The sequence below is a fragment of the Eptesicus fuscus genome, chromosome 20, assembly GCF_027574615.1.
Source record: "Eptesicus fuscus isolate TK198812 chromosome 20, DD_ASM_mEF_20220401, whole genome shotgun sequence".
Lineage (NCBI taxonomy): Eukaryota > Metazoa > Chordata > Mammalia > Chiroptera > Vespertilionidae > Eptesicus > Eptesicus fuscus.
Window position 1 is genome coordinate 46599768 of NC_072492.1, and position 24099 is coordinate 46623866.

General features: G+C 57.4%; 1 long non-coding RNA gene across 3 annotated transcripts in view; it reads right to left on the bottom strand.

Annotated features, from left to right (window-relative positions):
• Positions 1-24099, bottom strand: part of LOC114227984 (uncharacterized) — a 325422-nt gene that overhangs the window by 221176 nt on the left and 80147 nt on the right. For all 3 annotated transcript variants that reach the window (XR_008554771.1, XR_008554770.1, XR_003614078.2), the window contains exon 2: positions 2341-2424. This is a non-coding gene — a long non-coding RNA (uncharacterized LOC114227984). The remainder of the gene's footprint in view (positions 1-2340; positions 2425-24099) is intronic.

Consider the following 24099-nt stretch of genomic DNA (forward strand, 5'->3'; position numbering starts at 1 on the left):
CTACCATTCTGATGGGGGCAAGGAGCACCTTAGGGAATGGCATTCATGTTGGGGGTCACCTGAGGAGGAAGGGGAGAGGACTGCCTAAGGCAGAGGGTGCTGTTTTCAGAAAGACGGTGCCCGCACTGTTGCCTGGAAATCCCCTGGGAGTCACTCATTAACTCCCCCTCCCCCGCACACAGCCTGTCAGTCACCCCACCCAGACAGCAGGGTCAGACGCGTGTCAGCAACCGCCTCTCCTCCGCAGGCCCATCCTCCCACCAGGCAGCCCACACGGTGTCTGCGCGCCGCGTCTGTCCCAGGCCCTAAAAGGAGCCGTGAGGAAGGACGGGCTCCCAGAAACCCAAGCACCAGACAGCAAGGCCCATCCCCCTCCCCGCCCGCTCTCACGGCACCTGCTGGGGCGGCGAACCCCACACGGCAGGCGGAGGCCCACGGGTGAGCTGTGCCGGGTGAAGGAGCGGCCGGTGCCACGGGCCCCTGTGGCTGTGGGGGGTTTCTGAGAAGGTGAGGCACACAGATGGTCACATGGGGGGAGGGGTGAGCACAGAGGAAGGCGCAGGAATGTTCCAGGCTCGGGAATGGGGTGCACAGCAGGTGAGCTGGGCTGAAAGGACTCGCACGGGCGTGGGAAGAGGTGGGCGACAGGACAGAGCGCCCGGTGAGATGAGGCCACTGAGACAGTAGAGAGAGGTAACAGGTGTTTGGGGGGTGTTTTGCTTTTAAGCAGAAAGTGACCTGAGTTTGAGACAGAGGCTTGTGAGCACACACCTACAAGTACTTTGGTTAAGAAAGACTGAACTGCATGGGGGGGAGCCTTGGTGGGCATCCCAGCGGGTGCTGCGGAAGTCAAGGCTAAGGCGGGGGTGAGGGGTCGGGGGAGGTTGTGGCTGGGACAAGAGGGGGATCGAATCAGAAAATGGCTGTGGAGTAACTGCCAGGACTCGGTGTTCTCCTAGATGGAGGCCTGACCACCACCAGCCACCTTCCTTCGAACGATCCACGCGGAATCAGGCAAACGAGGGAGAGAGCTCAGAGAGACCAGGCCTCTGTTCCGATCGAGACGATTTGTGTTGCCTCATTCAACTCACAGCCTCCCCTGACCACAGGGTACTGACATCCCATCTTACAGATGAGAAAACCGAGGCTTAGTAATTTACCAACATCATATCCAGACTAATAAGAAAGACAACAACCCCGACGTCTACTGCATTCTTACTATGCCCCAGGCACCGTGCTAGGCTCTTGGCCGTGTGTATTCTCTCATTTCAAGTCACAACGTGGCAGGAGTTTTCATTATTATCCCCATTTTACAGATGTGGACACCCAAGTCCAGAGAAGTCAAGGTCACCAGTCAAGGTCACCAGCCACCCAGGGAGGAAACAGTGGAAGTGGGATTTGAACCCAGGTCTGCGAGGTCCACCCTCATGCTGGACCAACACTGGCCACATGACCTGCCCAGTTCCAGAGCCCTGCTTGGCATCACACAGCACCCCCTCGCCCCGGCTCCGTAGGAGAAACAGGCGCTTTGCGGCCTCCAAACATGCCCACGTACGTGGCTGGACTGACGCGTACCTAGGAGCCAGACTCCCAAGCCAGAAGGGCGACTGCTGGGGATGGTGCGGCCTCGACAGCTATGGGCAGCTCCAGCCCTTCTGTCAGGGAGTGGCCCTGTGCCCAAACCACGCTTATTAGGACCGGACGTCAGTCCGCCATGCTCCAGAAAGCCCTGAGGTCCCTTTAACCCCACAGTGGGTCTCTGAGCTCTTGAAGGTCAGCAGGCACAATCCACACCTTTCTCCGTTTCCTAGACCTGCAGGCTTCGAGCCACCCACCTGATGGCTCTCCCTGCACAACACAAGAAGACCTGCGTGCCCTGCTTCGGACCCCGCGTACAAAGACCAGGTGGCGGGAGCGGATGGCGTGCCCGGGCAGCCAGAACACTCACCGTCACTCCGAATGGAGAGAGAACACAGCGTGCGGGCCGGCTCTGGCTTTGAACCCTGGCTCCCTCGCTAAATAACTCGGTGACCTTGGGCCACGGACTGTACCTTGGTTTTCTCATCTGTAGATTGGGTATAACGTGACCGACCTGTGAGAGGTGACAACAAGTTCCTCTAAGTAAGAGCCCCGAGAACACAGCCTGGCTAGGATGGCCCGCGCCGACGAGGAGGGCGGCTCAAGCTGAGCCGCGACCTTCTCCGATGGCTCCTGCCTGCCGGCCTCTGCTCCGGGCTGCACGCAGGTGGGTCAGGGCGGTCGGGGTGGGGGATTCTGCTGCAGGAGGAACATAACCCCGAAGCGAGGACGGCAGCAGGGGAGCGGCGGAGCTCTCGTTACCTGGCGTGCACCGGGTCACCTTCTTCCCCGTCCTTCCTTGGTTCGGAGCACCTGCCCAGGTTGGCCACCAACCTCTGAGTGCACCTGGAGAGAGAAGGAAAGGGTGACCTCAGCAATCAGGGTCCATGAAAGTCATGTTCCAACGTGAAGCACAGGAGGAGTGGACTCTGAGGGTCACACAGCCCCAAGGACACAGGAGGTTAGCAGCTGCTGATGCTTCAGTATAGAAGGAAAACACCCTTGACTGAGAATAAAGGGAGAAGTCCATTTCCCTTTTCAGCTGTGGACATGGTGACCGAAGGCTGCTTACAAGAAACACAGGGTTTCCTAGACCCAGAATAAACTAAGATGTAAATGGGTATTACACTGGATAGTGCATTTCTTTCACGTTATAACAAAACTTAAATTCACGAGGGACCTCGACTACAAAATAACCTTTTGCCACGGTTCCGGGTTGTTCTGTTTTTTATTTAGTCTTTTATTCCAAGGCGAGGGCTATGGTGACATGACTCTGAATTTCTCTATGTTCTCACCTTATGGCGCCTAAATCCATTAAATGGGGTCACACCTGGGGGGCGTCGAGCTCTGTGCCCGACCCCTACCCTGCACCCCGTACGTATCCGCTATGCTTTTGTCAACGTCGCCCCTTTACACGGGTTTCCAGAGAGCGAGGCTACTCCACACCATCCGTGTGGCTCCTGAGGAGAGGCTGTTCCTGCTAAAATATGTAATCTTTAAATCCGGCCTCTCCCCCACCCAATTCAGACACCAGGAAGAGTCGTATTTCAAAAGGTGTTTAGAGATAATGGCCCCCGTCTCAGCTTCCCCATCATTAGGCTCAAAGAAATCACTCCGGACCCTCCGTTTGGCAAATGAAGACAGAGAGAAGAAAGAGAATGGGGAAAGACAATACCATCAGATGGGAAACCGAAAACGCGTAACCTTCCCTCACAAGGGGAAGGATTGTTTGGGTGGCGTTTTGTTCTCTCGCTGGGCGCGCACGCAGCGCCCGGGGCGGGGCGCGCTCCCCCGGTTTCTGGAGTTCCTGAGGACAGGGCCGCCTGGCACGCTGGGCCACCCCATCGCCAACCCCGGCCCCCTCTCCGCCAATCCCAGGCACACACACCCACGGACTGACCCCAGAACCGACCTCAAATGCCACGTAGTAGGGCCCTCGACGGCAGGGCAAAGATCTTCAACGATTATATTTTATTTAAATATATTTTATTGATTTCAGAGAGAGGAAGGGAGAGGGAGGGAGCGATAGAAACATCAATGATGAGAATCATGGATCGGCTGCCTCCTGCACACCCCACACTGAGGATGGAGCCCACAACCTGGGCATGTGCCCTGACCGGGAATCAAACCGTGACCTGCAGGTTCATAGGTAGATGCTCAACCACTGAGCCACGCCGGCCGGTCTCCACGATTTTAGCTCCGATGAACCGTGCAACACTTGGGACCTACCTAGACCACTTGCAAATGCTAGAAAACGCCTCAAAAAGAAGCAAGGAAAACCACAAGATACTCTCCAAGTCCAACACCACCGACACCGGGACGGATTCCCATTCCTGCTGCCACCCCCAGACCCAACCCACGTCCCGTGTGTTAAGTGCAAAGCATTCGATAAACTCTGAGATAGGAAATTTAACACCAGTCCATCTAAACTCGCCCAGCCACCAGGACATCCCAACCCACCCATCAGCAGCAGACCCTGGGGGTGGGATGGGTGGGGACCGGCAGGGGCTTCTGTAAATCCTAGGATGGGGGGAAGACAGGAGGGGAGCGAGGGTTCAGACTTGGCGACTCACTGAAGTCACCACCCCCTTCCCCCGGGCCGATGGGAAATCCTCCTGAAGCGTGGGTCCCAGCCCCAGCGGTTCTGAGGTCCTGGCTGACGCTCTAGCCCCTGAGCAACCGGCCAGGGCAAGAATGTTCTCATTGTTGAACCTCAGAGGGAAGGCAGGGGAGGGTGGGTGGGAAGAGATGAACCAATGAACTTGTATGCATATATGCATAACCCATGGACACAGACAGTGGGGTGGTGAGGGCCGGGGTGGGGGTGGGGGGCGGATGGGAGCCGGCTGGAAGAGGTTAATGAAGGAAAAAGGAGGACCTATGTAATACTTTCAACAATAAAGATTAAAAGGAAAAAAAAGAATGTTCTCATTTCTTCTATAATCAGAAGGAATAAGGTGACGGTCACAGAAGGGCCTGTAGAGCGATGAATGCAGCCTGGGTGAGAGGCATCCTCCTATCACTGCAGCCATGAAATATACTTTTCACATCACGTGTTACGGGGCAGGGGCCTGGTGAAGACAAAAGCGCCCCAGGTCAGGAGCGTGATCATTCATCCCTGAACTTGCCGACGACTTCCTGTCTCTGACCTCACCAGCCTTCGTTCAGACTTTGGGGAATGTCCCCGCTGACCCCCCATACCCATCCATGTTCCTTCTGGGAGACCCCTGCCCCAGCCCGAAGGCCTGCCCTTAACTGCCCCCCCACCCCATCGATCTGCCCTTTGACCCTGGCTCTGCCACCAGCTTCTGTGCTGCCTCCAGGCAGGCTCTCAGCGCCCCTCCCCCCCACCCTCCCCATGTGGAAGCCACGCATAGCCGCACAGCCGCACAGCCGCACAGCCGCACAGCCGGCAGGACTCCGGAGGCCAGACACGCCCTCAGCCCCCTGCAGCATCCACACGGAGCACACATCACACCCAGGCCCGTAAAAGATAATTACACAATCTGATCTGGCAAATGAGAGCCATAGAACTGTCTAATTCCTACAATGAGTGTGAGGGCTGGATCAGCAGGGGAAATGACCCTGGATCTTTATTGCCATTTGCCCCCGGGTCAGGATTAGGGTTTATTTATCTTTTTTATTTTCTTGCTGAGAGATGGGAGAGGGGGAGGGGCCTTCTCTGCTGCCCGCCTCTCCCTCTCCTCACCCCTCCCCATCCCACCCTCCCCCGGTTTGCTGGGCAGACAAACCAATCGCCCAGTGGTGCTTCCCCATAAAGCACTCAACCTTGACTACGAATAAATAAAGCACCAACGAGGAGAGACGGTGGAGAGCGAGATAAGGAAATAAATAACTTTCCACCAAAGAAGACTTGGGGGCATCCCAACCCCAAACCAAGGGCTTCACTGGTTGGCATGAACTCACTACGGAGTAAACAAAAAAAGCTGACAGCCCCAGTCAGGCGACTCAGGTGCCAGTTCGGTTCAATTAGGGCGCAACCAATAACAGTTCCTCCCTTTTTCTCTGGAATCAGTACCCCCCCCCCCCCCCGAACACACACACACAAACAAAACCAAAAAAACAATAAATATATTCTCAGGTGAGGATTTTTTAAAAAGCAAAAACTGACATGCCCAGATGGCCATTTATCTCCAAATGATTCTGGCCCAACTCTGAAATGTTTACTTGGGGAACATTCACATATACACATTTCTTTAAAAACCTCTCTCTCTCTCTCTCTCTCCCCCGTCCCCCCCCCCCCCCCCCCCGGTCTCGCTCTGTCTCTCTCTCTAACCGCCCCCCAAGGCTATTTACAGGAACTGGTGCCCATCTCCTCTGCTCATTAAACAGCGAGATCACCCAAGAGCAGAGCCGGTGATGCCAGGACAAGCGGACCTGAAGGACGGACCCTGCATCTAACCAGAGCAGACACCAGAAAGGGGCTCTTCCTGCACCTTCCTGGGAAAGTCAGTTTCCTGCGCAGACTCCCGGGTCAGCCCCGCCGGGCGCTCGAGTCCTGGGCCCGAGGACAGAGCTCCGGCCCGGGCAGAGGTATCTGGCGCGGACGCCTCCGCAGGCCCCGGCCAATGAAGGTCAGGCTGAGAAAGGAGGCTGTGAGGTGTGCAGAGGCCCAGGCAGCCTTGTCTACATGCAATGCCAGCGTGATCCACCCAGGAAATTATTATTTTTTTAAAAATATGTTCTAAAAACAAACCCGGAAGGAGAAAGCAAAAGGTTAACAAGTTGTCCTCCCTGGGTAGTGAGCTCAGGGGTGATCTGTTGTCTTATTTCTGCATGACGACCGTGAACGGGCGTTGTTCAAAAATGCCCCGGTATTTAAAAAGGAGTAAAAAATAAAATGGACATTCATCATCTTGAACTAGAAATAAAACTATAAATGCCATTTTAATTAAAAAAAAAAAACACACAACAACACGCAGTTAAAACAGGAGTTGCAAGACGGTGAAATCAGAAACAGTTTGGGTCAGGATGAGAGAGCCGCAAGTTGGACCCAAAGTTGGGGTCCAAGGTGAGATCCGGCCAGGGTGCCCTGGGGACCTCCCTGTGTCTGGGACCCAGAGTGAGCCCGGGACAGAGACACACCCACCCAGAAGGCAAAACACACTCAGAGGCGGCCCGAGTTCCCGCTGGCGGGAGAGTGGCCACTCCCACGGAAGGATTCCGTCAATATTGGCTTGAACCGTGAACTTAACCAAGAATCCCAACCCCGCTGACAGGCTGCAGGCCGCAGGGTTGAACGGACCTGCTCCGTGGCATTTTCCAAATACCTGTGCCATTCTCGGCAGCCGGCTCCGGTGGCATCCGCGTATCGGGTCAGGACCGGGGTCCTGAGCTCTCCCCGGGGCCTGTTCCACCAGGCCGGGCTGGAAAAGGAGGCCAGACTCCACGCCACAGCCCGCAGAGGCCACGCCGGAAAGAAGGGCCCGCGGTGCCCCGTGGGCTCGCAGAAGAGAGAGTGGACTGGAGCCTGAGACCCAGTGCCGGCTCTCAGCCACTCCCCACCCCTCCCTCTTCCTTGGTTCCTCTCCTTCCTCCTGAGCTCAGCACAGATCGAGGCCCTAAAGCTCGGTCCTCAGCCCAGTGGAATTCCCACACTTTCCCCTTGTCCTTGAAGATTCCCCAGACCCTGCCCCCGACCTTTTTCCTAACACCCCCCCCCCCCCCCCCCCCCGTGTGCCGTGCCAGCGGCCTGCGGGGCAGGCTGATCACTGGTTCCCAAACAACCTCAAATTGTCCCATCCAAATGGAACCCCATCTATCCCCCTCAACACGGCTCCCCCGGAACCTCTCTGTGTCCGTGAATTTTTTTAAAATATATTTTTATTTATTTCCGAGATAAAGGGAGAGGGAAGAGAGAAACATCGATGAGAGAGAATCATTGATCAGCTGCCTCCTGCACACCCCGCACTGGGGACTGAGCCAGCAACCTGGGCACGTGCCCTGACCGGGAATCGAACCGTGACCTCCTGGTTGATAGGTCAATGCTCAACCACTGAGCCACGCCTAGTGGGCTGCCTGTGAATTTAATGTCACCCTCTCGGTCACCCAGAGAGCAGCCCTCCCTCTGGTCAGCTCTTCTGCTAACACAACTCATGACCGGTCTCCTCGTACAGCCCCACGGCCATGATAACAGCGAGACCCCTGAGCGCAGAGAGCACCTGTCTTGTCCTCCATCGTACGAACAGAATGCGTTGCATGATACAGCCCTCTCGGTTGCATAGAAGGAATGAATGTCAGCATCCCTGCGTGAACGATAAGGTAATGGGCACACGGCAGGATTTAAAACTTCCTCAAGGTCACGGGGCTGGTAAGTAGTGGAGTCATCACTGGCACCAAGCTCCTCTGGCTCCAGGGGGAAAGCTGAAAGGGACCCCAACTCCCACGGTTGCAATCACCCCCCACCCGGGCTCCTCGACGTCCGACTCGCCTGTTCCAGTCCACTGTGCATCGCCCGCCCAGCTTCTCCTGAAATGTCAATCAGCTCTGCCCCACGCTGCTCAACAGCTGTCGATGGCTCCCTACTGCCTTCCGTGCCGGAAACCCCAGGGCCCCCGCATTCGGGACCCCTCCTCTTCTCTCTCCAGCCTTGCAGAGCGATCTCATTGGTGCTCCCCATGCCTGCAACACCCCCCGGCTCTGCCTCTCCCCAGCACCTGCCCTTGAAGCTCAAGTCCCGCGTCCCATGAGAAGTCACCTGACTCCCCAGCCTGCAGTGGTGGCTGGTACCTGAGGATTACTGCCCGCACCCCACACTGCACTAAACGTAAGATGACGGAGAGGATAGGTGAGCGACCCTCTCTCCCCAGGGAGATCGTACCACCTTGTAGGGTGGACAATATACCCCACGTGTTTGGATTCCTAGAGCCTCGTACAGCGTACACATCATTAACCGCAGAAGCCCGGCTACTATGGGGCAGGCCCTCCGGCCCATGGCGCTCCATAAACGCAGGTGGCAGACCTCGACGGGCCAGGCTCTCTCCAGCTCGCGAAGCCAGGAGAGCTGGACCTCCCGGTGGCTCTCTGACCTCTCACAAGTCTTGCCCACCTCCACGTGCAGCTGCTGACCTTGGTCCGACCTTGAGCTCGCCCCTGGATCTTCCTGTCTCTAACCTGAGCTTAAAGACAGAGCCCCGCCCACCGTGCTTAAAAAAAATTTTAAAAAATCGAAAGTTTACAAGCCCATCATGTTTTCTCTTGGAAACCACATCTTTGCCTCCAGGGACGCCTTCCGCATGCAGTGCCCTGGCCATCAGCAACAGAGAGGTCAGGGGGAGCATCCCCGGGCAGGCTGCCCCCGACCTGTGACCTGTGACCTGCAGAGGGCTGACCCCCCCAGAAGGTGTGCTGGGCCCGGGTCCCCCACCCTCACACCAAGCCTTGGCCCCCACGAGTTCGTTTCACCATGTTTCAATGGAAACTAGACTACTCAACTCAAAAAACACTTTTCCAGTGGTATTTTAAGGAAAAATGAGATCACAGAAAACCAGGGAGGTAAATTTAAATGGTGTGACCCCAAGTAACTTTTTTTTTTTTCAAAGAATTCCCTGAAAGGCTTGTTCATCAGATGGGGGGTTGGGAGGGGGGGGGGGACACCCATCTGGGGAGGCCTTAGCCCTAGAGACCACCTGGGCAGCAGGACACTTGAAAAGCTCTAGGATGCCACAGGCCCACGCCCTCCCTGCAAACAGCCTCCCTCCCCGAGGGCCCACGTGGACCCAGAGGTCCCTTCTGTTTGCGAAAGCGGCCGGCAGCCCCCTTGCCAGCCAGGTCCACACGCCGCCTCTGCCAGAGATACCAAATGTTTCCTAAACCCACCCCGGGCCGGCGCGCGCAGCTATGAATAGGTATTCACGTTCACTCGGGGCACTAATTAAAAACCGTGCGGCCAGGCAAATTCTCGTACTTTTAAAAAGCCATTTGAGTAATTGCCTTTCCATGCCGCAAACTTTCCACACGACTGACAGGTTTGACGTTTCACAATGTTGTTTGTTTTAATCAAGAAAGGGCGGAAAGAGGCCTCGTGGTGCCCGGTTCAGTTTTCAGGGGCTTTGATTCAGTGATGGGCAAACCCTCCCTTCATGGCTGTGCAGGGAGCGAGGCTGGGCGAGCAAGGCTCCCGCCTCCCGGGCTTGGTGTCCGGGCTGGGGGGGGGGGGAGGGAAGTGGCCCCAGGACATTGGCACGACCGCTCTTCCTTCCTTCTCCCCTCTCCCTACACCCAGCTCCCAGCTTCCACCCTTGGGCCGCACAGCAGAACCTTCCAGGCCCTAACCAGTCTACCCCCTCCCATCCCCGCCCGGTGCCCCACTCTCCCAGAGAAGGGCTGCTTCCTGAACCAACACCCACTTGCGGGGGGGGGGGGGGGGGGGGGACTACTTCAGCAAACTTAGGAGTCAGGGGGGCAGTGCAGACTCAAGTCTCAACGGTTCTCAAACTGGTTCCGTAAAAGCAGCGGAACCAGAATCAGCCTGGGCGCTGTGAGTCTGAGTCTCACCTCCACCGTGTCTAAGCCTTGGACTTCTCTGTGCCTCGGTTTCCCTCATCGGTCAACAACTTGCGTAACAACGGTGCTCGCATGGAAGGCCGTGGGAGGGTTAAATACATTCCTGTTGGGGAAGCCCTCACAACAGTGTGCGGAGCACAATGAACGCTGTACGTGTATCCGTTTAAACGCCTCTTCTCCTCCCTAGCCGACTTTCACGCAGGACCCTGCCTGCCCAGAGCGTGGACAGCCGGGCCTTGCCCAGTCCTGGGCCCTGATTCCTAGGGAGCCACCCAGGTCCCTCCACGGCTCAGCAGGGTCCTGGGGCACACGGCTCATCTGAGGACGGAGGACAGTGGACTTTCCGTCTGACACCACGGGCCTGCCCCCCCTCCCCCCAGTCCCAGAGTATTTTGTGGAGACACAACTGAGCTCCCTCGGGAGGGCCGCACGGGGACGGCAGCTCCCTCTCCAGCCCCGCCTCCCCGCCCCCGGCGGCCACCGCCACCACGTAGGGGTGAGACCTGAGGTGTGCATGGACGTGCACACACTCCACCCACCACCTCGTGGACACCGGCAGCGGCCACAACGCACCCCAGAAGGGAGGGAGGGGGTTCTTAAGGAAAAACCACCCCAGACCCTTCCCGAAACCTCATCGCAACGAAATACAAGATGCAGGGCTGCACAGACCTCACCTAAAACCCCTCCACACCCCCTGGCATTTCCGTGAGGACTGAGCACCTACTGTGTGCTAGTCATTAGACCAGGTGCTGGGAATAATACAGAGCCGAGAAGGCAGGTCCCGGATCCCCAGGGCCAAAAGCCTAGTAGGACCGATGATGAAAATAACTGCAGCTCCTATTCTGTGGCATGCATTACAGTGGATTATATGCACATTATATATTATACTAGATGCCTGGTGCACAAATTCGTGCACGGGTGGGGTCATTGGGTCGGGCCGGCAGGGGGGAGGGGACATGGGAGGTTGGCCGGCTGGCCCTGTCCCCGATGGGGGGGCCGATGAGGGGCCGAGCTGGCCAGAGGGAGGGGCCGCGGGAGGTTGGGGGGGCCATTCAGGGCTCCGATTGGGCCTGTTGGCTGCTGCAGTGCGCATCATAGTGACTGGTTGTTCTGGTTGTTCCGTCATTCTGGTCACTTGGCTTTTATATATATAGATAATGTTATGTGCTATCAATGATAGGTCCTAGATTGAATATGTGTATTTAAATGCTGTGCCGTATGCATGTATTTTTGTATTATGTGCTATATGTTATATAGTATATGTATGTAGTATGGCCCCACCTCCCTGGTGCTGGGGTGGGGGTGTCTGGGCAGGTGAGGAGGGACATGGCTGCAGGGTCACGTGCCAGGGGATTCACTTGGTTTCATGGGAAAAAGGGTGGCGGGCCTCTCTGGGCAGGACTGACAACGGTGGCACTTTGTAGCTGTACCATCCTGGGCACCAGGGTTTTTAACCCTTTTCACATCATCAGTCAAAAGAGGCACAGGCACAGGCAGCCCAGGGCAGGCAGGCAGGAGGTGACGGACGAGTTGCCCAGGAGAGAAAGTGAGAAAGCCTGGCAGAGGCCGCGGAGGAATGAGGCCGCCGGGAGGGGCTCGGCGGAGCTCACGGGCAGACAGGCCGGCGAGAGGCCCTCCTGGGAGCCGGCCCTGCGTTTACACCCGTTATCGTGGCCATCGGCAAAATCTGGACCATCGTTCCTCCTCCTTCCTGTCTCCCTGGGATGTCTGGGGACACATGAGAACCGGGCTGGGACGGGGGTGGGGGTGGGGGTGGGGGCGGAGATCTGCGATTTCAGAAGGAAGGCAAGCCGCGAGCCGTGAGCTGAAAGGTTGATTATTTTACTTGCGGAGGCCATGGGTGGGCAAAGGCGGTGGGTTTCTCGGAGTTTATCAGAAAACCCTAACAGAGAAGAGGTCACTTAACCGAGACCGGGAAAGAATGTGCAGACACGCTAAAAGGGAACAGCTAAAGCCCCATAATATGACGCCTCTCTTCCCAGGCGTGGCTGGTGTGAGAGTGAGGTGTGACCAGGGCCTGATGAGTATGTATAGGGAGGTTGTTGAACTTGGCCCTCCTGGTCCCACGCGACAGGCCCCGCCTCAGGACCGGGCAGCCAGGGGACCCAGCCTGGCTCCTCACACGATGAGATACCTCTGCTGTCTGGGCTGTGTTTGGAGTGTGACTATCAGAGCCATTTCCTTAAACCAAGAGTCGGAGGTGAGACAGCAACGAGCCTCAGTCATCACATTCCAGGCTCCCGATGAGACCCGGGACCTGTCGGGACTTGGGCTCCGCACCCGCCAGCCGTAGACAGACGCGATTAACCCAGGAGGAGGGCTGGGGGGTGTGGGGAGCCCAGGAGGAGGGCTGGGAGGTGCAATGAGCCCAGGAGGAGAGCTGGGGGGTGTGGGGAGCCCAGGAGGAGGGCTGGGGGGGGGGGGAGCCCAGGAGGAGGGCTGGGGGGTGTGGGGAGCCCAGGAGGAGGGCTGGGGGTGCGATGAGCCCAAGAGGAGGGCTGGGGGTGCGATGAGCCCAGGAGGAGGGCTAGGGGGGTGAGGAGCCCAGGAGGAGGGGTGGGGGGGTGTGGGGAGCGTTGCAAAGGAGGCTGTGGAGTCACGCACTACACCAGGACACAAACAAGCTACGTTGTATCACTGTATGGAGGTGAAAGGTCAAGTTTATCACTGGGGCGGAGGCAGGCACCCTGCTTCAGAAAGCAGCGGGTGGCATTTCAGCAGCTCCCCTGGTCCCTCTCTACCGGCGAGATGCCAGCAGCATCCCCCAGCTGTGACAGTCAAAAACGTCACTGTCGCCCCAGCCGGTTTGGCTCAGTGGATAGAGCGTCGGCCTGCGGACCCAAGGGTCCCGGGTTCGATTCCGGTCAAGGGCACGTACCTTGGTTGCAGGCTCCTCCCCAGCCTGGGCCCTGGTCGGGGCTCGTGCAGGAGGCAACCAATCAACGTGTTTCTCTCACATGGCTATTTCTCTCTGTCTCTCCCTCGCTCTTCCACTCTCTCTAAAAATCAATGGGAAAGTATCTTCAGGTGAGGATTAACAACAACAGCAAAATGTCACTGTCAATGCCCTGACCAGTGTGGCTCAGTGGATAGAGCGTCGGCCTGCGGACCAAAGGGTCCCGGGTTCGATTCCGGTCAAGGGCATGTACCTTGGTTGCAGGCACATCCCCAGTGGGGGCGGGTGCAGGAGGCAGCTGATCGATGTTTCTCTCTCATCGATGTTTCTAACTCTCTACCCCTCTCCCTTCCTCTCTGTAAAAAAAATCAGTAAAATATATATTTTTTAAAAATGTCACTGTCAAGTGTCCCCCGGAACGGGGTGCAAGGGGTTTGCAAAAACCCCCCCTGCGAGAGACTCCCTGGGCTGCAGTCAGCGCAGAGCCCAGGCTCCGGGGCAGAGTTCGCCTTTCCGGGGCTGCCTGAGGCTTCTGTGATGTCTGGCGCACTGCTACCTGGCGACTGTGTGTGTGTTGTTGTTGTTTTTAATATTTTTCAACATGGCTTCATATTCTACGTAAGTAAACATACTTTAAAAAGAAACTCTGTATCCTTATCTTAAATGGAATCCGGGGTCACTCGACATGAATAGAAGATACAATGAGGGGAAAAAAATCACCCAAGATTGGTCTCGGTGGCTCCAAGGCTCTGAGCCTGAGAATTGCTCACCTTCTCTCTTAAAGCGCCGAGTGGAGATATTCTTCCTGCTTGGACCAGGAAGGGAAGAGCTACAAAAGGGAAACGCATTTCGGGGTGACTCCGTGTTACCTCCTGCCCTGTCTGGGGGGGGCCGGCTACTACCTCGGGTCCCTGCGGGTGATACACATGGCACCTATTTTGGGGAAACACTGACCTCCCCCCGAATCGTCCTGGGCCTCCTGTGCAGACTTTCACTCCCACTGCGCTTTTCAACCAGAAGGCTCTGGAGGGGACCCCCGAAGTTCCCACCCTGTGGCCCTCTCAGAATCCATGACCGAAAGCAAACTCTCAAGTTCAAGGGACGCCGTGGTGAGGGACCAAACACAGAAGCCCTTCGAGCCTCCTGCGGAGAGAGCCACCCACCGGCCAACGACGAGCAGCCCTGGAGGCGACCGGGCACCTCTCGCGTGGCCCACAGGGGGAGGAGCTAGAGGGGTACCTTGGGAGGCACCAAGTCACAGCCCAGGACTCGGAGGGTCCCGCCGAGGAGCCAGGAGACTGAAACTCATGTGTTTGGTGAAGAGAAAGGCCCCCGTTATGACTCATCCCCGCAGGAACAGCAGCCAATCAACAGAACGCACGATCCCGCTGACGTCTTTCTTCCCATCCTATATAATAAAAGGCTAATATGCAAACTGTCCCCTTGACCAGGAGTTCGACCAGGAGCTTGACCAGGGGGCGGGGCCGGCCAGCCAACCTCCTGCAGCCCCTCCCCCCCGCCGCCCGGACCAATCCGCCCAATCAGGGCGGGCCAGCTGGACTCCACCCATGCACAAATTCGTGCACCGGGCCTCTAGTCTAACATAAATGCACCAGAATCCTGCACCTCTGGCCAGAGCTGCACGTCTGAGAGACCCGTGACCAGGCCTGAATGCTAAAGGGCAAGCCTTCATTTCCCTTCTCTGACAGCAGCCAGCGGTAAACCAGAGCCAGCAAGGCTCCAGGGAAAGGCAGAAAGCAGCATCAGGAGACTTCACCCTCCTGGCCCACTCGGCTTCTGGGAAGGCCCTTGGTGAGGGCCTCAGGCATGACCACTCAACGCTGCCTCACCCCGAGTGGAGCTTGGTTACAATGTTAAAAAAAAAAGAAAAAAAAATCAAATGAGAGCTTCCTGATTCCTAGTCCTTCCTTGGGCAAACCTGGAAAATCCCTGGGCTGCGAGGTCCCTGGAGCTCAAAGTTCTCCCCGTGCCGGCCCCGCCCGCCAGTGGAAAAGTACTGGCATCTCCGTGGCTGGCTTGCTTCTCGGGGTCCCTGCTGGGGACGTGTCTGTGCTCCCCACCCACACCCCAACCTCACTGGGTTGAGCCCCAACCAACCTCCCTCTCTGGCCCGGCTGGCTTCACACCCTTGAATGCCGCTGCCCAAATAACCACGCAGTCGGGTGTGGCCGGGGGCCAGGAAATTTGCCCTGAAAAGCAGGGAGCCCTTCAGATCCGATGGCTGGCGGCCCGGCTGGGTCACTGCCCAGCGTGCAACACGAATGTGAAGGCGGAGGGCGGAGAGGGAGGGGAGGAAGGAGCCCCCGCCCCCGCCGCCCGCGTGACGGCCGAGGGTCAGGGCCACGGGACACACCGTGACCCCAAAGCGGTGTCTCCCACGTGTGCAGAACGCTCTCCATGGGGCTGCGGAGGAGGGCGCGAGGGGGGGTGGGGGGAGGCTGGGGTGCACACGGGGACCCTCGTGCCTCTTTTCATAAGAGGACACACCTGACGGGCCAGGGCACACCTGGGCGCTGGGCAGGCCAAGCGCTCCAACAGTTGTCCACTGTTCCCCGAGCCGGGAGGCCTGGCAGCCGGCTGCTCACAGACAGGGGGCTTTTCTCCTCCGCGGGGGCCACGCCTGCCCCAGACGCAGATTCCCTCCGTCCAAGGGCTCCGGCCAAGCCCCAGGCTCTGACCACAAAAAGTGCCCTTTTCTTTGGCGGGCGCACCTCAGACGTGAGGGGCCCGGGAGCCAAACCGCCTGCGAAAAGGACGTCCCGGCACATTTCTCTGCCGTCAGAGGGGCCCTGGCAGGTGGCCACCGGCGGCACGTCCCCCCCGCGCCCCCGCCCCCGGGCTCCAGAATGGCCCCCCTGGCTCCTGCCGGATCGAGGGCAGAGAAGCAGGCAGCTAGAGCCGGTGCTAACTCGGGGCGCTCCGGGCCGACCCGGAGCCGGGCCGGCACATCTGGACCGCCCAGCTGTTGAACACAGAGCTTCAGGTGTCGGCCCTGGGGGCTGCCCCCCCTGCGCCAGGATCTCTTTAAAAACACGGAGAAGCAGCGGCAACATCCCTCCCCAGTGCGTGGGGGAGATCACAGCCTCTACCCAAATCCTCCGACATCCTCCAGGGGCTGCCCCCCAAGGGGGGACAGAGGGACACGCTTCAAGCAAGTGCAGGGGGTTTCTTGTGTTAAAAAAAAAAAAAACTTTTTTGGGGGGCGGGGGGGTGGTCACACAGAGAACCTGGTTGTGGAAGGGGAAGAAAATGCCAGCGCTGTCCCACAGGCGGCAGATTTATGGCCGTGTTTTAAAGCCTCAAGGACGTCATGAGGACCGGCCCACCCACGGCACGGCCCCCGCGGTAAACACGGCCGGGCGCCCGCTCCGCCCTCCCCCCACCGGGCGGTGGTCCTCCCCTCTGAACGGCCCTTGTTCCCTCCCCCGGGCCCGGCCGGGTTCACAAGATGCCTGGCCGGCCGTCCACGGACCGTCCACCGCGCTCGGCGGGCGAGCCCTCCAAGACAAACAGGGCCGCTCACGCCTCCGCCGTCGGCGGGCGGGCGGGCGGGCCGGCCGCGCAGATGGTCAGAGCCACACCAGGGTTTACGGGCTGCCCGTCCATTTCTCCGCCACCAGCCACCCGACCACGCGAGACCGCTGGCTTCCTGCCCCGCCCCACCCCCTCCGTCCCTTTCCTTAAGGTGCGAACTCGGTACGCTGTTGTCAGGCTTGGCGATGCATTTATGCTCCTTGGCCTCCAGCTGTGGCTGGGAATAAAAGCAAACACGGGGCGTGAGCGACTGCATGGCAGGTCTGGGCCCCGCGAGGCTGAATCGGCAGACGCCGGGGCCGACGGAGACTCGTGGGCCCTCTTCGACGGGGACCCCAGGAGACCGTGTTCCTAAAGGCAGGGGGGCTGTTCAGAGCTGGAAAGAGACACCAAGGCCCCCCTGGGAGATTCAGGGTGAGGATCAGAAGGCAGAGACGAGGACCCCTGTTCAGAGAGCTTCACCGCGCAAACCCCTGGGACCCATGGGGCCACAGGAGCCCTCCGACGACAGCCCTAATGGAGGGCAGAACGTCTTTGGGTCAGAAGAACGGGAGACCTGCCATCATGAGACCCACTTTCTCTGGCCTCGTTCATCCAGAAAGAAGACGCAGGGGGGTGACCCGAATCGAAGCCAAGATCCCAGTGTGGGACGGAGAGGTCCGTCCCTTCCAAACTCCACCCGATCGGTTTTCCTGGGTTTCGTAGGCCAACAGACGTGGGGGGGGGGGGGGGGGGGGGGCTTGGGCACCTTTCAAACCCGAAGTCCCGCTCACCTGCCCGTAGTGAGCAGCCGCGCAGAAACCACCCACGCGCGTCGGAAAAAAATGCGACGTGTTAGAGGTTGGCATTTCTTGGGCTTTTCCTTTAGAAGGAAAAGGAGGGGGCGGCGGCGGGGGGAGGGGGCGGGGGGGAGAGGGAAGGGGAGAGAGCGCGAGGCAGGTCTGCCCCAGTGCAATACCGCCTGTCTGCGGGGAGCAGCGTATTTGCTTTAGCAAAGTCATAAAACAGAAATTCATAAGGCACCGGCTTTCTCGGGAACAACGCAGTGGAAATATTTGTGAAGCCGTGACCAAGTGCACAAACTGAAGATGTTTGCCCTGGAGATGGCTTGGAGGGGGGGGGGGGGGCGGGGGGGGAGGGGGTAGAGGTGGGAAGGGGGAGGCCGCCAGGCTGGACATGTGTGTTCACGAGGGGGCAGTGGTCACTACAATCCGGCTCTGTTCGGCCCCGGAGAGGCACCCATAAATCACCTCCCCACACCGAGTCCCAGAACCACATCTGCCTGGAAACGGGGCCAGGTGAGCCCTGGGGAAGGGCTGCTCTGGGCAGGGCACCGGCATACCCTCGGGACGTCCGTGGAAAGAAACGACTTGGATTTTTTTTATACGTACCGATTTTATATCGCGTGTGTGTGTGTGTGTGTGTGTGTGTGTGTGTGTGTTTAAATTTCAGAGAGGAAGGGAGAGGGAGATAGGAACATCAACGATGAGAATCATCAATCGGCTGCCTCCTGCACACGCCCCCTACTGAGGATCGAACCCGCCACCCCGGGCATGTGCCCTGACCGGGAACTGAACCATGACCTTCTGGTTCAGAGGTGGATGCTCCATCACGGAGCCGCGCTGGGCGGGCTCTTGTTTTGTTTTCTAAATGAAACTTTAAGACAAATAATAAAGATTTCCTCCCCTGGAGAAGAAGTCCCACACTCGTCAAAGTACATCCTCGTGAAAGGCCCTGATCGAGTCCCCGCCTCTGTCCTTGATGTCAACAGGGGCCGCAAGGCAGGCAGCTGGCTGGCTTATCCTGTAGACCTAGTGTGTACTTCCACACTTTTTGGGGAATCAGATGATGAGATCAGTGGTGGGAGATGTTAAGATTTTACATAACAATCTGGATTTCTGGATGGTCCTGGAAAATAATGAGAAGATGGAGTAGCCCCGCACCTGTATTCCTGCACAGGAACACGTAGCCAACGCCGAGAAACAGCTGCTTCTTTGAGGCGAAGTACTCGCCAAAGCACCGGACTTACTATCCTGGCAAAAACTCGTCTCCACCCCTCGGTTGCTATCTGATCCCTCCCCTGTGAATGTCACGGGTAGGTGTTGATCTAAGCCCCTCCGGCCTTCACACATGGCTTGGTAAAAAGAGGCTCAAAGATAAAGGAGGGCTTAACAGCAATGCCTGGTGCGTTAAGATGTTCCCAGTGGGAACCTGGAGAGCTTCAGGGGACCTGGCAGCACCCCCGAGTTCCTCAGATCTTTGCATTACAGGTGTTGCCTAGCAGGTAGCGTGAAGGGACCCAAGACAGCATCCAATACACGCTGCCATCTCTCTCTCCTCCGCCACTGATCCCTGTCACACGTGGGTCACATTCGTGCATTCTCAAGTGGCTTACAAGCTTTCCAAAGGCTCACCATACAGTCCATGTGTGTCTGTGTCGGACACAGGAGTCCGTAGAAGGAGCTCCCATTGGCCAAATCTGGGATGTGATGAGCATCCGCATAATTAAGTGATTCGTGAATTATAGACCAATGAATAACTAGGCATTCAAGAGCCCGTGCCAACGGTGAATGAACAGATGTATACATGAACAGGGGAGAGGGAGGGCTCTTGCTAACAGCAGAATGCCAAGAACCAAGTGATATATGTTGAGAGAGCATCAGAGTTGGAAAATCACAACCATCACAGTAAAGATTGAGATCAGGCAAAAATCACCGCTCGATGCCAATTCTAGGAGGAAACGCTGATGAGGGTCTGTGCCTGACCTCAAAATGTTTCCCCAACAGACTGCCCCTTAGTTGCAATGGAGGAAAAAACACGCAGTAATCATACACTGGAGGAACCAGACCACGCCTTGTACAGGTGGCCAACCTGAACATCACCCATCGCAGACAGGTAGACATTGGCTGTCTCCAGGTGCGACCTGCTATGACCGACACCCCCTCACCCGTCCTACTGTCCGGACACAGAACCTCGATCTCGTCACCAGGAAACTCCCAACGCAGAATGAGAAATTTTCCGTGGGCCAAATGGAGGAGGCAAGAGAATGGGTTCTTTAAAAATGTCCATGTCGCAAGAAACAGAAAGTCCTTGGACATGTCCCTGGTTAAAGGAGGCTCAGGAGACACCACAACTCCATGCAGCAGCCGGCTCTCAACGGGATTCTCCCCTGGAGGGAAAGTGTGTCATTGAGGACGCTGTTGGATCAACAGACAAACCCGAGGCATGGATGGAGATGAGGTGAAAGTGTCAATTCATGAAGGTGCTCGTTGAACTCTCCTTGGACGTCCACACGATGTTTATTAGACACTGACACCTAATTATAGAAGCGTATATACTTCTTAGGAAATACGCACCGATGTGTTTAGAGGTAAAGGCCCATGTAAGTTACCCTCAAGTGGCTTAGAAAAAAAACAAACAAAACCACAGCCCGGCCGGCGTGGCTCAGTGGTTGAGCGTCAACCTATGAACCAGGAGGCAGGGCACGTGCCCGGGTTGTGGGCTCGATCCCCTGTGTGGGGCATGCAGGAGGCAGCTGATCAGTGATTCTCTTTCATCATTGATGTTTCCATCTCTCTCTCCCTCTCCCTTCCTCTCTGAAATCAATAAAAATATTTTAAAAAAAAAAAAAAGAACGGACTGAAAAGGGTGCAGGTGAGGATGAGGCATGAACAAAGCAGAGAGGTTATGCATCTGAGCTCTCTCATCCATATGCGTGCCTTGGGGGATGGAAGGAGTTAAGTGGGATGTGGGACGTGGCTGGGCAGAGAGGCAGCATAGAAAGGTGAAGGGCGGGGAGCCGACGTGGGACAGGGATATTCTGATCCCGGGGGGGAGCCCCCTCCCTTGTCTGCATCCCATTCTATCCGCATATCGTTTCCCTGGTTTAGTTAAAAGCCATGGTCACAGGAAGCCTGGAGAAATGACTGAAATGCTAGGAGGACACCGTGCCATGTGGGGCCACATTTCTGTTTTCTGGGGAACCGGATCCTTTAGCAACAAAGGGTGAGATGACAAGCAGGCCTCGGCTGACTGTTCCGACAGCCGGATGTGACCTTTATGCGACAAACGAGCTGGCTGCAGCCGTGGCCAGGTTCCCAAAGTCACACCAGCTCTGCGGGTGCTGGGAGCACCCTCTCCCTCCGGCCAGCTCACGCCCAGCCCAGCCCTGTCCTCGTGCTCCTTCTTCACATCCCGTAAGCAACAAGAGATCAACTTCCTCAAAGGATGCAGGAGAAACCTGGTCTAGATGTTTGAGTGGCTGTTTGCTCTGGACCCCTTCCCCCATCCACACTTGGTGCTTCAAGATCACATAGAGAGGTGCTATGCACTGAATGTTGCATGTGTCCCCTCCAAAGAAATCCGTATGTTGAAACCCTAACGCCCAATAGGATGGTATTTGGAGATGGGGTCTTGGGGAGGAACAAGGTCATGAGGGTGGGGCCCTCAGCATGGGATTAGTGCCCTCATAACAAGAAACATGAGAGAGCTTGCTTCCCCACCCTCCACACCGCCAACCATGCGAGAATACAACGAGAAGAGAGCCATCTACAAACCACCAAGAGTCTTCTCCAAGAGCATGACCATGCCAGCATCCTGACCTTGAACTTCCCAGCCTCTAGAACTCAAGACATCAATGTTGGTTGTTTAAGCCCTCTCCCTGTCTATGGTATTTTTCTTATAGGAGCCCAAGCAAACAAACACAGAAGGTAAACGCTTCAGACAAGCATGCAAATAAGACTTAAAGCAACCCACAAAGTCGCACGCCTCAGGACAGCCACACAAGGGTCTCGTGCCACCCAAAGTCCATCCAACCCAAACCTGGTGCGTTGTCAGCATGAAAACACACTCACTCCCGCCCCTCCAGCCCTGAGGAGAAGTAAGTTTTCTGACATGATTTACTCCATCTGTGGTACAGAGTAACTTTTAAAAATATATTTGTATTGATTTTAGAGAGGAAGGAAGAGGGAGAGAGATAGAAACATCAATGAGGAGAGAGAATCATTGATTCGCTGTCTTCTGCACGCCCCTTACTGGGGATCAAGCCCACAATCTGGGCTTGTGCCCTGACCGGGAATCGAACCGTGACCACCTGGTTCATAGGTCAATGTTCAAGCACTGAGCCACGCCGGCCGGGCATGGTGGTAGAGAGCATTTAAGGGCCAGCAACTCAGGGGCGCCCCCCCCCCCCCCCGCCCCACATCTCCAATTACGTAGATTGCGTCCCCAGGAGGCAGGACCCCAAAGACCCGCCCACCGTGATCCATGGCTGGTTGAAAGGTCTCTTGACCTGAAGACTTTACCGTTTTGGTTTAACTATTGGGAAATGATAAGAGAGTGGATGCTGGCGCCCTGCAGCTTCGGCCTCCCAAGCCCGCCCTCCTCGTTTTTCTTCCTGACACCTGGGCGGCGTGGCTCCCCGAGGCGGGCCAGGGCCAGGAGTGTCTGGGATGAGCGCAAAGGAAATACCCCAGCGGCCACAGGCACCCCACCCCAGGCTGCTCGCACCACGGTGGTCCCCGCCGGAGCGGTCACGGCCCGCGGCCAGACACCCCTGCTCCCTGTGGCTCTGGCCCTGCCAACCACAGGCGTCTTCAAGCAGGGCCCAAGCAGCCCCACCCCCACCAGCAGCGGGGAGCGGGGTCCCCAGGAAAATATTTGCTGAAGGGGACTCCCTGGATTAGGGGGAAGGGGTGCCTGCCACGGGGGGGGGGGGGGGGGGCGGGGGGGGGGAAGCACTGCCTACGGAGAGTAAAAGAACTGTCCCCCTTCCCTCTCCAGACGCTCCTGAACTTGAGGTTTGGCTCCGGACACCAAGACCGGGGTGGCCGAGAGAAGGTGCGCCTCGACGGACGGCCTGGCCAGCCGGAGTCCAGCCACCGTGAACTTGAGTCTCCACCCTAACCTCGCCTCACTCCCCGCCCGCCTGGACGGGACAGCCGGTGACTTACTGGCACCGACCAGTAAAAAGTGGGGCTCCCGGCCCCCCAGGGGCGCAGGGAGGTTAGCTCATGCTTAGGATGTGCTTTGAAGATGAAAAAGCCCGTGCGTCGCGGGGGCTGTCATTAGTGTAACTGCCTGTGAACACGAGAGAGAGAGATTCCCATCTCTGCCTAATGAGCAGCTCGAGCCGCCGGGAGCCGGAGGCAGGCGGCCGGTCCTCGCCGGCAGCGCCTCTCCGCGGCTCAGACTCACCCCCATGGCACCGAGACAGCGGCTCCCGAGTTTGGGCTGAGGCACATTCACAGGGGGGCCCGGTTTTATCCCGGGGAGCGGCGCTGACGGCACAGACGGGCGTCCAATCCCACAGGGAGGGAGCCGCTCTCTTTCATCCTGCCGATGACACCTGAGGAGGAAGGCTCCGCGGGGAGCGGGGCGGAGCCGTGCCCCCGACATCTCTCCACGTGCTGACCGCCCCCCCTCCCTTCGGTGTAAAGAGAAAGAGACCCTCAGGCCCAGAGGACAGGAGCATCGGCCCAGAATTTGTAAGTGTGGTTTTGATTCCACGTGCTTAGGGTTTTCATATTCACTTTGCACGGGAAGCGGCGCTGGTTGACTCTATTTCATGTTAAAATAAGGATTCTTTAAACAAGAGCGAGTGTGTCCACCTCGGCCCTAGTGGCATCTGGGGCTGGGCAATTCTACGCGGCAGGGGCTGGCCTGTGTTGTAGGATGCTCAGCAGCATCCCTGGCCTCGCCCACCCACGAGATGTGGGTGACATTCCTCTCACCCCAGTGGTGACAACAAAACTGCCCCCAGAAATTGTCCAGTGTCTCCGGGGGGCAACCCCCTTCTTTTGTTAAGATTGCTTTTAAATCAATACATTAAAACACACACACACACACAAAAAAAATCTTAAGCCTGGACAGCAAGGCTCAGTGGTTGAGCCTCGACCTATGAACCAGGAGGTCACGGTTCGATTCCGGGTCAGGGCACATGCCTGGGTCGCGGGCTCCATCCCCGGTGTGGGGCGTGCAAGAGGCAGCTGGTCAATGATTCTCTCATCATTGACGTTTCTCTCTCTCTCTCTCTCTCTCTCTCTCTCTCCCTCTCCCTTCCTCTCTGATATCAATAAAAATATATATTTTAAAAAGCTTAAATAGATTTGAATAGTCAACGTTATACTGAAATAGCTCTAGTTTGGGAAAAGCGGCAACAGAGAAGCATTCTTGCCCACGTCTGCTCCCGCGCCCCTGTAAAGTCCCCACGGTAGGCAGGCATCGGCCCTGGGCCCCTTGCACCCAGACACCCTCATTCCAGAAGGCTCTGCTGGGCGCTGACGGGTGGACAAGAGTTTCACCACGTCTGAGTCACCAACAAGAAGGTCAGAAGCCATTTCTATTCCAGGCCTTCCCCCGGGGGTCATGCCCCGCGTATCAGATCTCCAGGACTCGGTGGATGCCTGCCTGTCGAGACCGGACCTGCCTGGGAGCCAGGACAAGAAAGCGGGCGGGACCGGCATCGGGACGCGGGGGTGGAGCCCGCTCAGCGGTGCGGTGGGAAGTGCTTCCGGGACCTCCTC